The sequence below is a fragment of the Dendropsophus ebraccatus genome, chromosome 8 (assembly GCF_027789765.1).
Source record: "Dendropsophus ebraccatus isolate aDenEbr1 chromosome 8, aDenEbr1.pat, whole genome shotgun sequence".
In the NCBI taxonomy this organism is placed as follows: domain Eukaryota; kingdom Metazoa; phylum Chordata; class Amphibia; order Anura; family Hylidae; genus Dendropsophus; species Dendropsophus ebraccatus.
This window is the reverse complement of record NC_091461.1, coordinates 22,023,726-22,038,678: the sequence shown is the minus strand read 5'-3', so window position 1 is coordinate 22,038,678 and position 14,953 is coordinate 22,023,726. Positions and strand designations below refer to the sequence as shown.

At 47.5% G+C, this 14,953-nt stretch overlaps 1 long non-coding RNA gene across 1 annotated transcript; it reads left to right on the top strand.

Annotated features, from left to right (window-relative positions):
* The first annotated feature begins 13,019 nt into the window (after nt 1-13,019).
* LOC138798456 (uncharacterized) lies at nt 13,020-13,425 on the top strand. Its single transcript, XR_011364084.1, has 2 exons — nt 13,020-13,124; nt 13,176-13,425. It is a non-coding gene; the product is annotated as an uncharacterized lncRNA (long non-coding RNA).
* The last annotated feature ends 1,528 nt before the right edge of the window (nt 13,426-14,953 follow it).

Below are 14,953 nucleotides of genomic sequence, written 5' to 3'. Positions count from 1 at the left end.
TGATAGTACAGGATCCCTAAAAAGGTCCAGATCAGGGATCCTGGAGGTCGTCAAATCCTTTTACTCACACCTCTTGGGGAGGAAGGATCTAGATCGGGATAGGGCCTCAGCTTTCTTGACTGAAACCGTCCCTGAACCAGGGGTAGACCCCTCTCTTTACGTTTTGACAGAGATGATCCAAGAAGAGGAAGTCAGGGTGGCTATTGATGGTCTTGCCCTCAAGAAATCACCCGGTCCAGATGGCTTAACATCTGAGTTCTATAAGACCTTTAAGGACACTTTGGTACCCCTCTTGACTGAGGTATTTAATGAGTGTCTCTCCTCGGGCACTCTGCCGAGGTCAATGAGGAGGTCAGCCTTGATCATCTTGTCAAAGGGTAAAGACCCGTCCCGCATTGAGAATTGGCGTCCCATAGCGCTTCTCAATGTGGACAGAAAGATTCTGGCAAAAGTGCTGTTTAATCGGCTGGTGAAGTTTGCACCCCAGCTCTTTTCGGGGGCCCAGCATTGCTCTGTTCCAGGCCGCAGTACCTTTAGTGCTGTGCTCGGTGTCCGGGAGGCTGGAAGGGGTACTTGCTGTCCTTGGATCAGGCAAAAGCGTTTGATCGGGTTAACCACGAGTACCTCTGGTCTGTCCTTCTGAGATATGGCCTGCCGGGGGGGTTTGTTGATTGGCTTAAGACCTTGTATGCAGGGGCAGAGAGTTTCCCGCTTGTGAATGGTTGGATTGGCCGCTCTTTTGAGGTTGGGTCTGGTGTCCATCAGGGTTGCCCTTTGAGCCCACTGTTGTACGTGTTTGCAATTGATCCTTTCCTTACGAGGATTGATTGTGGACCGTTGGCAGGGGTGAGAATGGACCCTGCGGTGCCGGATTCCACTCTGAGGGTGGTAGCGTACGCCGATGATGTCACCATATTCGTCTCCTCGCAAGAGGAGGTGCAGTGTGTGATGTCAGAGGTGGAGCGCTACTCAGAGGAATCTGGGTTCAAGATCAACCAGGATAAGTGTGAGAGTCTCTGGCTGGGAGGTGGAGATCCGGGATTTGATCTCCCGGACACCCTTCCAGAGCCCCAGGAGTTTGCAAAAGTTCTCGGCATCGAATTCGGCCAAGGGGATTACCCCAAACAAAACTGGGACAGCAGGCTTAAGATCGCCGCTCAGAGGGTGGATCAGTGGAAGGGTTGGTATTTGACCCTCAGGGAAAGGGTTAACCTGATCAAAACTTTCCTGCTCCCTTTGCTGATATATCTGGGCAGTGTTTGCATTTTGCCAGAACCTCTCTGGACTGGGGTCTACAGTGTGTTCTTCCAGCTGTTATGGGGGAATAGACTGAACCTAGTCAAGAGGGAGGTTACTTACTGTACGAGGAGACAAGGGGGGTTGTGTATGGTCAACCCCGTGGTGTTCCTGGTGAATACCTTTCTTAAGACCAACATTGCAAACCTCTGGTAAGAGAGGGCTCCTCCACGGGTATTCTCCTGTAGGGGATGGTTTCGGCCTTTCTTCCAGGAATGGGAGACAGAAGGGCAAGTGAAGGATCTCCGCACACCACATGGGCATCTTCAGGCTTATGCTACCCTGGTTCTGAAGGTCATTCGTCGGTGGGGTTTGGGGATGTGGGAGATTAGGACTCTGGCGAGGAAATTCCTTGACAATAGGGTCCTGTCATCCCATTTCCAAAAACCGCTGGCACTCAAGGATTGCCCAGGCCGGGATCTGGAGGTTGGTTTGGGCCTATTGAATTCCATCAGGATCCCCTTGAAGTTTTGGGACTTGGCTTGGCGCTGCTTCCATGGGAAACTGTATGTGAGGGACAATCTGAAGTGCAGGAGCTCTGAGGATCGGGGATGTCCCCGGGAGGAGTGTGGAGGCATGCTGGAAAGCATGGAGCATTTTCTGCTTCATTGTCCCTTTAATACAGAGGTTTACAACAGGGTGGGCGCTTCCATCGGGTGGCCCAGGTTGGCCCGCCTCTCCTATGCGAATGGGCCTATGGAGCATTTAGAAACCTTGGTGGCTGGGACCGGAGCACTTTATTCCTAGTCAGCATAGTGGTCAGGTACCACACGTGGAGTGCACGGTGTTTAGTATCGACGCAACGTAAAATCCTCCCTGTGGATGAGGTGGTTAGGGGCACACTCGGTGACCTGGTGAAGGTGCGCTCTCTGGAGTACGAGAGGCTGGGGGCTGGTAGGGCCTCTTGTCTTTGGAGGGGCTTTGCCTATAAGGTTCCTTAGCCTGCGTCTCCTCTCCTGGTGGTGGGCTGATGCTGGCACCTTAGTCTTTTGTTTTGTGCTGTAGAGATACTGGAGTATAGGGCTTGCAGGTACTGAACTTGGGCTTTCGGGCTGTGTGTGGGGCTGAGAAGTCTCATTATTGTTGGGTTTAGTATGTTATATATTTTTGTATTGTGATTGTCTTTGTATGTTTGTAAAAATTGTATATACTGTATATATTATATATGTTTTGTTTGCACCTGGGGTTCGGGTTTAGTGATAGGTTGGGTGGTGGGTAAAAGGGGGGAGGGGGTTTCTGTGGGACTTTGTTGGGACTTTTATATATATAAAATCCTGGGCTGGTTCATGGTTGTCCGTGATCATGTACTGGGGCCATGGGATGCGGGACCAGCTCAGGGCCAAAAAAAAAAAAAAATTATATGTATTGTTTAGTTGTAGGTTATTATTTTGTATCGTGTCTTGTTTAGTTTTAGTTTATTTGTGTAATGATGTCTTGTTTAATTGGTGTTGGGTTGAGTAGAGTTATGTCTGTGGTATTAGGTTATGCACAATGCAACTGGGCCAGGGGGTTCACATTTAGTTATTTATATAGGTGTATAGTATATAGTGGTGTATTGTATATAGTAGTGTATATAGGTGTGTTTATAAGTGTATAGTATATAGTAGTATATATAGGTTTGTATATAGTAGTGTATATAGTTTAATAATATGTTTAGCTTAATAGTTTATATTGTGTATATATTGTATATAGGTATATGGGTTGTATGTGTGGAAGAATGAATGTGGGGATGGACCGGTGGTTTATGTTATGGTTTCATTTTTCTATTGTTTTGTTCTGGTCAGATATGGTGTGTTATTTCTGTATTTATTTATTGTTATGTTTAAAATTTTAATAAAAGAAATACAGGATGTAACTCAGGATCAGTAATTTAATATATGTACACAGTGACCCCACCAGCCGAATAGTGAGTGCAGCTCTGGAGTATAATACAGGATGTAACTCAGGATAAGTCATGTAATGTATGATTATCTCTACTTTTCAATAATTATTCACAAAATGTTCTAATCCTGTGATGCAGCGATCCTGAATGCTGGATTATTGCACCTTCACAGCGAAAACCACATCAATTCTATCTTCCCCTCCAATGTGGGTCAGCTTGTAAATACAGCACGCCTGCAGGCTTCCTTGGCTGACAATGACTCCTGCCGATGTTCTAGTCATTCCAGACCTATAACCACTGGAGGGTGTAATGAAATCCCATGGCTGGATATGAACACGTGTCTGTCCAATGTCTGACTCAGCTACTTCAGCCAGACTGAGACGGATCTGTGAGGAACGCATTGTGGATATGTTTGCTCTCCGGAAAAAGTGGAAAAGATTATCCTCAGCCGGGAAGGATAAACAGGCACTTAACCGGGCCAAACCCAGAAAATTCTTTTTTTTTTTTTTTTTCAAAAATGTATTTTCACTTCATTGGAATGTCTATGAGGATGTACAGTGTTACAGGAGAGACGGAAAACAAGCAGCCTCTGTGGATTGGCGCGGGCACTTACGGGGTCAAACTTATTTTTAAGTCCTTTGAAAGCAACTCAAGAAATGCCACAGTCGTCTGAAGTCATAGATTTATCTTGGGTTGTGTTTTTTATGATGGGACCCGGGGTGACATCTGGTCTACAGGTGACATGTGGTTGAAAGCTACGGATACCTTATGCCCTTTGGGAGGGCGCTACATAGTAAAAAAACAAAAAAACAACCCTTCCTGGAGCCAGGTCATACCACTCATTCCTAGACTCAACAACACAGTGTTCTTGTTTTTTTTTTTACCCTATTGCATTGCCAGTCTCTATGGGCTGAAGAGGAAGATGGGTCACAAAATAAGGGCCCCTAGTGGTTACTGCCTTCCCCCCAACTCCTAGGGAATAATGTCCAGTATTTGTTCCTCCTTACCCGTTCCTATAATGTAATTTGGTTGGACACGCACATAGGTAGTGCATTAAGAAAAGTAATATAGAATGCGTATAACTTATTTTTCTGGCTGTTCAGAGTAGGCTTGAAATCCTACTCCTAATATAAGCCCAACTCCTCATATAAGCCCTACTCCTAATATAAGCCCTAGTTACAATCAGTTGACCAGATCCCTAAAACTGGGTGCTGAGTGGTAAGAAGATGCACGGTAGGGGACATTAAATATGGGGGAAGGAGGGGACGACTACAGAGGGGATAGAGGTATACAGTACTATATATGCCCTCTCTGCTGGACTACCTGCAGAGAGGGGATATATAGAGTATGGGGAAACAACTACGGAGGGGGAGGTATAAAGTATGGGGACTACCTGCAGGGGGGGGGAGGGAGGTATACAATACGGAGAAACAACTACAGAGGGACAGGGACTTATACAGTATGGGGACTATCTGCGGAGGGGGATGCATACAGTATGGGGACTACCTGCAGAGGGGGATGTATACAGTATGGGGAATAACTACAGAGGGGAGGGTGGTATACAGTATGGGGTCTACCTGCAGAGGGAAAATGTATGCAATATGGGTGAAGAACTACACAGGGGAGGGGGTATACAGTATGGAGGGGAGATATACAGTATGGGGACTACCTGCAGAGGGGAATGTATACAGTATGGGGAAACAACTACAGAGAGGGGAGGTATACAGTATGAAAGGAGGGTAAATACAGGGGAACGTACAGAATAGCAGCCTAACAGTGGGACATACTGTATGGCGGCAAAATACCATATAGACTTACATATAGGGGGCATATAGGCTACAGTATAGGGGCATACCATATTACTTAAAAAATAAGCCATAGCCCTTTATGCAGAAAAACAAAATAAAAGACCCTGTCTTATTTTTGGAGAAACATGGTGTAAATCACCCTGTGTGTATAATTGACTATAGCAGATGTACAGTCATGGCCAAAAGTTTTGAGAATGATACAAATATAAATTTTTACAAAGTCTACTGCTTCAGTTTTTAAAATGGCAATTTGCATATACTCCAGAATGTTATAAAGAGTGATCAGCTTAACAGCAATTACTTGCAAAGTCAATATTTGCCTAGAAAATGAACTTTATCCCCCAAAACACATTTCAACATCATTGCAGCCCTGCCTTAAAAGGACCAGCTAACATCGTTTCAGTGATTGCTCCATTAACACAGGTGTGGGTGTTGATGAGGACAGGGCTGGAGATCAACCTGTCATGATTAAAGCGCAACTATAAAATATTTTTACAATTTGGTTTTAGTTAGTTTAGGCCATTATAAGAATTTCTGCAATTTAGATTAATTACGTAAATTGAACCGTTTTTTAAATATATGAAGCAGAATGTCCCCTTAGCTGTGTGTTTGTCTCTCTGCTACTTGTGCAAAACTGTCCAGTCCTGCTGAAAATCCGTACATTGCCTGAGGAGCAGTTAGGTACGGGCTGTCAGCAAGTCACATGACAGCCCTGTATCTAATCCCACTGTGTGGGATACCACCTACAGGGGTGCTGTATCTAATCCCACCGTCCAGTGTGCGCGATACCATCTACTATAATGCTGTATCTAATCCCATCATCCAGTTTGTGCGATACCATCTGCTCTGATGCTGTATCTAATCCCATTGTCCAGTGTGTGTGATACCATCTGCTATGATGCTGTATCTGATCCCACCGTCCAGTGTGTGCGATACCATCTGCTATGATGCTGTATCTGATCCCACCGTCCAGTGTGTGCGATACCATCTGCTATGATGCTGTATCTAATCCCATTGTCCAGTGTGTGTGATACCATCTGCTATGATGCTGTATCTAATCCCACCGTCCAGTGTGTGCGATACCATCTGCTATGATGCTGTATCTGATCCCACCGTCCAGTGTGTGCGATACCATCTGCTATGATGCTGTATCTAATCCTACCGTCCAGTGTGTGCAATACCATCTGCTATGGCGCTGGTCAGCAGCCAGTGGATGGAGGTACCCAGCAAGATGAGAGAGATAGGGAGGCCACGCCCACTTTCAGACAGGAGGAGACCACGCCCACTATCTCTCAGCCAGGAGAAAAATTCATTTATTATTCTGAGCCAAACAACTGGGGATATCTCAGTTTAGGGCTCTTTTTAAAGGGTAACACGTGGGCTTTTTATTTGAGAAATTTCATTTTTTGGCTACTGAAATTATAGTTACGCTTTAAGTAAGAATGACACCACTGGACACTTTAAAAGGAGGCTGGTGCTTGGCATCATTGTTTCTCTTCTGTTAACCATGGTTATCTCTAAAGAAACATGTGCAGTCATCATTGCACTGCACAAAAATGGCCTAACAGGGAAGAGTATCGCAGCTAAAAAGATTGCACCTCAGTCAACAATCTATCGCATTATCGCAAGAACTTCAAGAAGAGAGGTTCCATTGTTGCCAAAAAGGCTCCAAAGAAAGACCAGCAAGCGCCAGGACCGTCTCTTAAGTGTTTCAGCTGCAGTATCGGGCTACCAGCAATGCAGAGCTTGCTCAGGAATGGCAGCAGGCAGGTGTGAGTGCATCTGCACTGTGCACTGTGAGGCGGAGACTCTAGGAGCAAGGCCTGGTCTCAAGGAGGGCAGCAAAGAAGCCACTTCTCTCCAGAAAAAACATCAGGTACAGACTGATATTCTGCAAAAGGTACAGGGAGTGGACTGCTGAGGACTGGGGTAACGTCATTTTCTCTGATGAATCCCCTTTCCGATTGTTTGGGGCATCTGGAAAACAGCTTATTCGGAGAAGACGAGGTGAGCGCTACTGTAATGCCAGAAGGTTCTGCTGCAGTATTAGAGCATAGAGGTTGGATGTTATCACCTCCGTCCAGCAGAGGGAGTCAGTTCCCAGCTAGGAGTAACAGAGGTAACTGGGGAAGGAAAAGCCAGAGACTCAGGAAGTGTCACCCACCCAGTTCCTGTAGAGAGAGAAGATTCCAGTGCTGGAGGTCAAGGGCAGTGACCTGTGGCAGAGCTAAAGAGATCTGTGACAAGGTGATCCACAGAAAGCAGGACAGCTCAGCCAGGTCCATAAGAGCTACAGCAGACAGAGCAGTGTGCAGCAGTGAAGGAAGAGAGCAACACAGCCCAGTGCTAGCAAGTGGAGTGCAGAGCACCTGGGACAAAGAGACACTGACACAGGAGTGTCCAGCCAGCCTCATCACTGCAGCAAGGAGGAAGGTACTGACACAGGAGTGTCCAGCCAGCCTCATCACTGCAGCAAGGAGAAAGGTACTGCTCAGGGGAGACAGAGCTGGTGCTGCAGGGGAGTCCATTGTTACCAGCAGAATCAGGAAGTGGGGCCCCCTGAGAGACTGTATATAGTTGTGCTACACCACATAGACTGAAGTGATATCCTCCCTGCTACTTACCTAGCTTCATAAAGAGACAGTGTTCCTGTTCAGTAAGAATCTACCTGTTATACAAGTTAAAGAATTGGTTGTACCGCTGAATTATCTACAGTAAAGTTATCCCAACATTACTCAGCTGTCAGAGTGAGTTTGTCGCCATCCACCTGCACCCCTTACACGTGGCGTAGTCGGCAGGATGGAAATGGATATGGCGACAGAAGGCGCAACATCATCTGTTAGCGGCATGCAGCCCATGATTCCAGTGGGGGCGCTACTGAGTCATCTGCCTAAGTTTAATGGATCCAGTGTGTTACTAGAGGACTGGAGAGAGAGGCTGGAGGGAGCCGCACGCCTGTGTAATATTGCCCCACATCTGAGAGCAGAGCTAGCCTTGAACACATTAGAAGGGGAAGCCAGAAAAACAGTATTGCTACAGCCAGCGAGGCTGAGACAGACGTTTGAACAGATCTCAAGCATCCTTGAAGATGTGTATGGGGATACAACATCTGAAGCTATGCTGAGGAAGAAATTCTTCACCAGATATCAGGGGGAAGATGAGTCATTGCCCCAGTATGCAAATGGCTTGCAAGAGCTTATGGCCACATTACAAAGAAAAGAAGGACGGGGAGCCACCTCCTTTACTAATGCGGAAGTAGTGTTGCGTGATCAGTTTCTTCTCGGCCTGAGGAGCCAGCCTTTAAGGAGAACCCTACGTGAGAGATTCAAGCTAGAGCCACACTCAACCTTACATGAGGTGCTTAAGGAAGCGATTACTCTGGAAAAGGAGGAACAAGGTACTATTGTCACAATAGCCCAGCAAGCAGAGGTGCTGCCAGTCAAAGAGAAAAGTATGGAGGCACGGGTCTCATCATTGGAAGAAGTGATTAGAGAACTCAAGGAGGCACTGACTATAACAGTGGAGAGGGCTGCACCTCAGACTCATTACCGAGGGGAGTCCTGTCCTGCATCCAGACAGTCCTACAGAGAGGCTCAACCTGCAAGAAGATGCTGGACATGTAATCAGGAGGGGCACCTAGCCAGAAACTGCCCCAACCGTGGCTTTGTCAGCAACAGGAGAGATTTAAACTAGTTCCACCTGCGATTGAGGGGCGAATCGCAGGAGGAAGTACAGATTTGTGCCCCCTTCTGGAAGCTATGGACTTAGTAGGAGAAAGTCCAGTCGTTAGAGCCAAGTTTAATGGAATAGAACTGTCCTGTCTACTAGACACGGGGTCACAATTGACGACAATGGCCAGGGAAGTCTTTGAGACTTACTTTCCCTCCTCCTTGCACCAGGGAAGTACAGAATGGGTAAATCTTAAAGCTGCCAATAGTCTGCCTATTCCAATAGTTGGAGTCATGCAAGTTGACATTGAGCTTTGGGGCCGATTTATGAAGAAGAAAGGAGTGGTGGTGGTACAGAGTGCAATGGACCCAGAAGTCCCTGTGATATTGGGAATGAATGTGTTAAAAGAATTAGATGGTCTGATGGCTCAAGAGCTGGGTCCCAAGTATTGGAAGAATGTCCCAAACCTGAAACCTCCACAAGTGGCCCTCCAGAGATCGCTGAAACAGTGCCGGATGCAGGCAACCCTGTCCTGCCTTGTAGGAAAAGTGGGATGTGTGAGAGTACCCTGTTCAACTTCTTTGGAAGTGCCAGCAGGCCATGAAGTAGTAGTACCCCTACCAGTGGGCACCAGCCACCAATTGCTAGGAGCTACAGTGATGGTAGAGCCTGTGCTACAGAAAGAAGGGGTAGCAGTGGGACGAACCTTGTGCACAGTCCAGAGTGGCCAAGTCCTGATGAGAATAATGAACATTAACAGCCACAGTGTGGTACTGGCACCTAGAGAACTGGTGGCAGATGTGTTTCCTATTGAGGAGGTTGAAGCCATACAGGAGCCTAGCTGGCACATCAAGTCAACTGATATGGCCACCACCACCCTGACATTGTGCCAAGTAAGAACTGAAGCTGTCAGGACTACAGGAGGGCAGCTCTTGAACGAAGTACATTTGGAAGGTGCAGAGATGACTCCCGAGGAGAGGGAGCAGTTAGTCAGGGTCCTGGGATCTCACCCAAATGCTTTTTCCCGGCACGAAGCAGACTTTGGGAAGACACAGACGCTTGAACATGAAATTCCAACTGGAGATGCTCGACCAGTACGGGAACGGTACCGACAAATACCCCCAGCACTGTATCAGGAGGTCAAGGCCCTGCTGAAACATATGCAGGAAAGTCACATCATTCAGCCTAGCAGGAGCCCCTGGGCCTCACCAATTGTGCTGGTAAAGAAAAAGGATGGGACCCTGCGATTCTGTGTTGACTACAGGCGCCTCAATGCATGTACAGTCCGGGATGCCTACCCATTACCTCGAATTGAGGAATCCTTGGCAGCGCTAGGCCGTGCCAAATTCTTCTCTACCCTTGACCTGGCAAGTGGGTACTGGCAAGTGCCAATGGCAGAAAAAGACAGAGAGAAGACTGCCTTTGTTACACCTATGGGACTGTATGAGTTCCTCCGCATGCCTTTTGGACTGAACAATGCACCAGCTACATTCCAGAGGCTAATGGAACTGTGCTTGGGTGATCTGAATTTTGAATGCCTGCTGATCTACCTAGATGACATAATCATCTTTTCATCAAGTTTTGCGGAACATTTGGAGCGGTTAGACGTGGTCCTCGGCCGCCTAGAGGAGCATGGGCTGAAGTTAAAACCCACTAAGTGCCACTTGTTCCAGAAGAGCATTGAGTATCTAGGTCATGTGGTAACAAGGCAAGGAGTCCAGCCCATAGACTCAAAGATTCAGGCCGTTAAACAGTGGCCCACACCCAGCAACAGCAGTGAGCTTCGGGCCTTCCTGGGGCTGGTTGGATATTACCGGCGATTCATCAAGGAGTTTGCCCAGGTAGCAGCGCCTCTGTATGCGCTCCTCCAGGGGTGCTTGCCTGGAGATACAAAAGGAAAGCCATTCGTCTGGGCTGAGGAGGCCGAACTGGCCTTTAGGGAGCTGAAGAAATTGTTGACCAGTGCCCCTATCCTGGCCTATGCTGATTTCACAAAGCCATTTGTGCTGCAAACTGATGGAAGCCTGAGGGGACTTGGAGCTGTACTGACCCAAGAGCAAGATGGTCAAGAACGAGTAATAGCATATGCCAGCAGAACTCTGCGGGAGAGTGAGAAGAACCCCGACAACTACAGCTCCTTCAAACTTGAGCTCCTGGCAGTGGTGTGGGCGGTGACAGAAAAGTTTGCGGACATCTTGACAGGAGTCGAGTTTGTGTTGATGACTGACAATAACCCACTGGTTCACCTGAATAATGCCAAGCTGGGTGCCTTGGAGCAGCGGTGGGCAGCTCGACTTAGTAAATTTAACTTCAAGACACAATACAGGCCGGGGCGGAGTAATGCTAATGCAGATGCCTTGTCTCGTAACCCGTTGGAGAATCCCAGTGGCCCCACAGACGAAGAGCAGGAAGAGGTCGAGACCCCCAATTTCATGAAAGTGCCTAAACCACTGAAGAGTGCTCCGGTTCAGGGGGTGGAGCAGGCTGTCGAGATCACTGCGGGAAGGTCCATGGAGGAGTGGCAGGACTGCCAACAGCAAGACCCACAAATTGCCAGAGTAAGAGAATGGCTCCTTACTGATCACCAGCCAGCGTACAGGGAGTGTGAGACCTTGACATCATTTGGAAAGAAGTTGTGGCTGCAGAGGGGCCGTCTGACCTTCCGCGAGGGAGTCCTATGCAGAAGAGTACAACTCCCCACAGAGATTGGTCCCACCTGGCAAGTAGTAATACCAGATAGTGAGGTAAGGAACGTAGCTGAGTGGATGCATGAAAGGAAAGGGCATTTTGGACCTGCCAAGACTTGGGCATGGCTACAGAGATTCTTCTATCATCCTAACTCACAAAAGGTGGCCCAGGACATTTGCAGAAGCTGCCGAAACTGCAACCTAGCAAGAGCTGGGGATCAGCAGGCCCCAATTGGTGTTATACAGACAAGCTACCCACTACAACTTGTGATGATGGACTTTCTTACAGTAGGAGAGTCCCCGAGAGGATACAAGTATTTGCTGGTCATGGTGGACCATTTTACGAAGTTTGCTGTAGCGGTCCCCACCCGGGACCAAACTGCTGAATCAGCAGCACAGTGCCTGTGGAAAAATTTCATTCTGCCTTATGGCTGTCCTACACAACTGCACTCTGACCAAGGGGCTTGCTTTGAAGGAAGAGTGATAGAGGAGCTCTGTCGGTTGTACCAGATTCGGAAGACACGCACAACACCTTACCATCCACAGGGAAATGGCGCATGTGAGCGCCTGAACAGAACCCTTCTACAGCTCTTGAGGACACTAGAGGAACAGAAAAAGGAGAGATGGCCAGACTACATTGCAGAGTTAGTGTGGGTGTACAACAACACTTTACACTCAGCCACCGGTTATTCACCCTTCTTGTTGATGTTTGGGAGAAATGGGAGATGCCCTCTGACCATGATGATGCCTGACAGTGGAGAAGGTGAAGGGTGGACCCCTGAGACTTGGATGGGAGACCATCGGAAGAAGGTACAAGAAATGTACGACCTGGTCGCCCAGCGCCTTGGCCCCCGCACATTACCAGCAAACAAGAAATTGAAGGAGTTGCCGTTACAGGTGGGAGATCGGGTAATGGTACGCAATCGCACAGCCAGAAGGGCTGGAAAGCTGCAGTGGCGGTGGGAAGTCACGCCATATGAGGTGATCCGGCAACCCAACCCAACCATACCAGTGTATGAGGTAAGACCGGAGGGTGCAACTGGACCGATGCGCATAGTGCATCGAAATATGCTTAGACCATGCACTTTTCTGAGAAGAGTTCCTGAACCCCAGCCAGAGAGTATCAACATGCCCACGGTACCCTCTGGGGAAGAGGAATGGTGGGTACCACCCCAACCAGATCCAACCCCCTTGGAAAGAAGGGAAGATATGCAGCAAGAGGAGAACAACGCTCCCTCTGTGGAGCCTTCAGTTGAGCTAAGACATTCTGGACGTGCTAACTTTGGAAGGATGCCTGCACGTTATGAGGACTATGTCTTGGGTATGCAGGTTGCCGGGACGGCTACCCTCAAACGAGGGGGGGAAGGTGTAATGCCAGAAGGTTCTGCTGCAGTATTAGAGCATAGAGGTTGGATGTTATCACCTCCGTCCAGCAGAGGGAGTCAGTTCCCAGCTAGGAGTAACAGAGGTAACTGGGGAAGGAAAAGCCAGAGACTCAGGAAGTGTCACCCACCCAGTTCCTGTAGAGAGAGAAGATTCCAGTGCTGGAGGTCAAGGGCAGTGACCTGTGGCAGAGCTAAAGAGATCTGTGACAAGGTGATCCACAGAAAGCAGGACAGCTCAGCCAGGTCCATAAGAGCTACAGCAGACAGAGCAGTGTACAGCAGTGAAGGAAGAGAGCAACACAGCCCAGTGCTAGCAAGTGGAGTGCAGAGCACCTGGGACAAAGAGACACTGACACAGGAGTGTCCAGCCAGCCTCATCACTGCAGCAAGGAGGAAGGTACTGACACAGGAGTGTCCAGCCAGCCTCATCACTGCAGCAAGGAGAAAGGTACTGCTCAGGGGAGACAGAGCTGGTGCTGCAGGGGAGTCCATTGTTACCAGCAGAATCAGGAAGTGGGGCCCCCTGAGAGACTGTATATAGTTGTGCTACACCACATAGACTGAAGTGATATCCTCCCTGCTACTTACCTAGCTTCATAAAGAGACAGTGTTCCTGTTCAGTAAGAATCTACCTGTTATACAAGTTAAAGAATTGGTTGTACTGCTGAATTATCTACAGTAAAGTTATCCCAACATTACTCAGCTGTCAGAGTGAGTTTGTCGCCATCCACCTGCACCCCTTACACTACCACCAGTCTTGTCTCATGCCAACTGTAAAGCATCCTGAAACCATTCATGTGTGGGGTTGCTTCTCAGCCAAGGGAATAGGCTCTCTCATAGTCTTGCCTAAAAACACGGCCATAAATAAAGAATGGTACCAGAATGTCCTCCAAGAGCAACTTCTCCCAACCGTCCAAGAGCAGTTTGGCGATCAACAATGCCTTTTTCAGCATGATGGAGCACCTTGCCATAAAGCAAAGGTGATAACTAAATGACTCAGGGAACAAAACATAGAGATTTTGGGTCCATGGACTGGAAACTCCCCAGATCTTAATAGAGATCTTGTGAATCATTGAGAACTTGTGAATCATCAAGAGACGGGTGGACAAACAAAAACTAACAAATTCTGACAAAATGCAAGCACTGATTGTGCAAGAATGGACTGCTATCAGTCAGGATTTGGTCCAGAAGTTGATTGAGAGCAGCCAGGGAGAAGAAGGGTCAACACTGCAAATATTGACTTGCTGCAGTAACTCATTCTAACTGTCAGTATAAGCTTTTGTTGCTCATAATATGATTGCAATTATATTTCTGTGTGTGATAAAAACATCTGACAAACACACATAAAAACCAGATGGAAGCAGATCATGTGAAAATATAATATTTGTGTCATTCTCAAAACTTTTGGCCATGACTGTAAGTTGACTTACAACTACTACTGGTTCTAATCTATAGATTGTGTCCGGTATTACAACTGAGTCCCATTCACTTGAGTACTATGGCACCAGTGCTTGTATGGGGGCTCTGTTTTTGGAGGTATAAAAGGCAATTTTCTTAGATTATTTTTAATCAATTGTCTATACCTAGGATAGGCCATCAATGCATGATTAGTGGCGTGCCCTCCGACCCTTGCCTATCATCTGTTGTTTCTGCAATACACTGATCGGTCAGATCTTTGCTAGAGCTGCAGCACAGAAGCAGACAGCTCCGTACATTGTGTAGTGCATTACCTATAGCCAGGAAGCAGGGAGATGTAAGCCATAGCCAGAAATATTCTATAATTATTGGTTTGCATCTGTATTTTTCAGATTTTGCATCCTCGCCATCCTGCTGACAATCTCACCTCCCTTCCTTTATCAGCTCCGAGCGGCTTCTCAATGGAATGTTAATGGAAATGTTTACTAGACTTACCATTTTCTCATCAAAAACTCTTATGAATTCTTCAGTCTGACTGCAGTGTACTAAGAACTGTCTTCACGAGTAACTAAAAGGTATCCCCAGGTTCTCCATGTTTGCGTGGGTTTCCTCCGGGTACTCCGGTTTCCTCCCACACCCAAAACATACAGATAGGTGAATTTAGATTGTGAGCCCTAATGGGAACAGGGAGCAACTATGTAAAGTGCTGCGGAATCTGTGTGCGCTATACAAATAAAAGCTATAAAAGCTATACAGGTTACAGCTGCTTTATAGAAGAATTGCTTAGATAGTACTTCCCCAATGCTATGT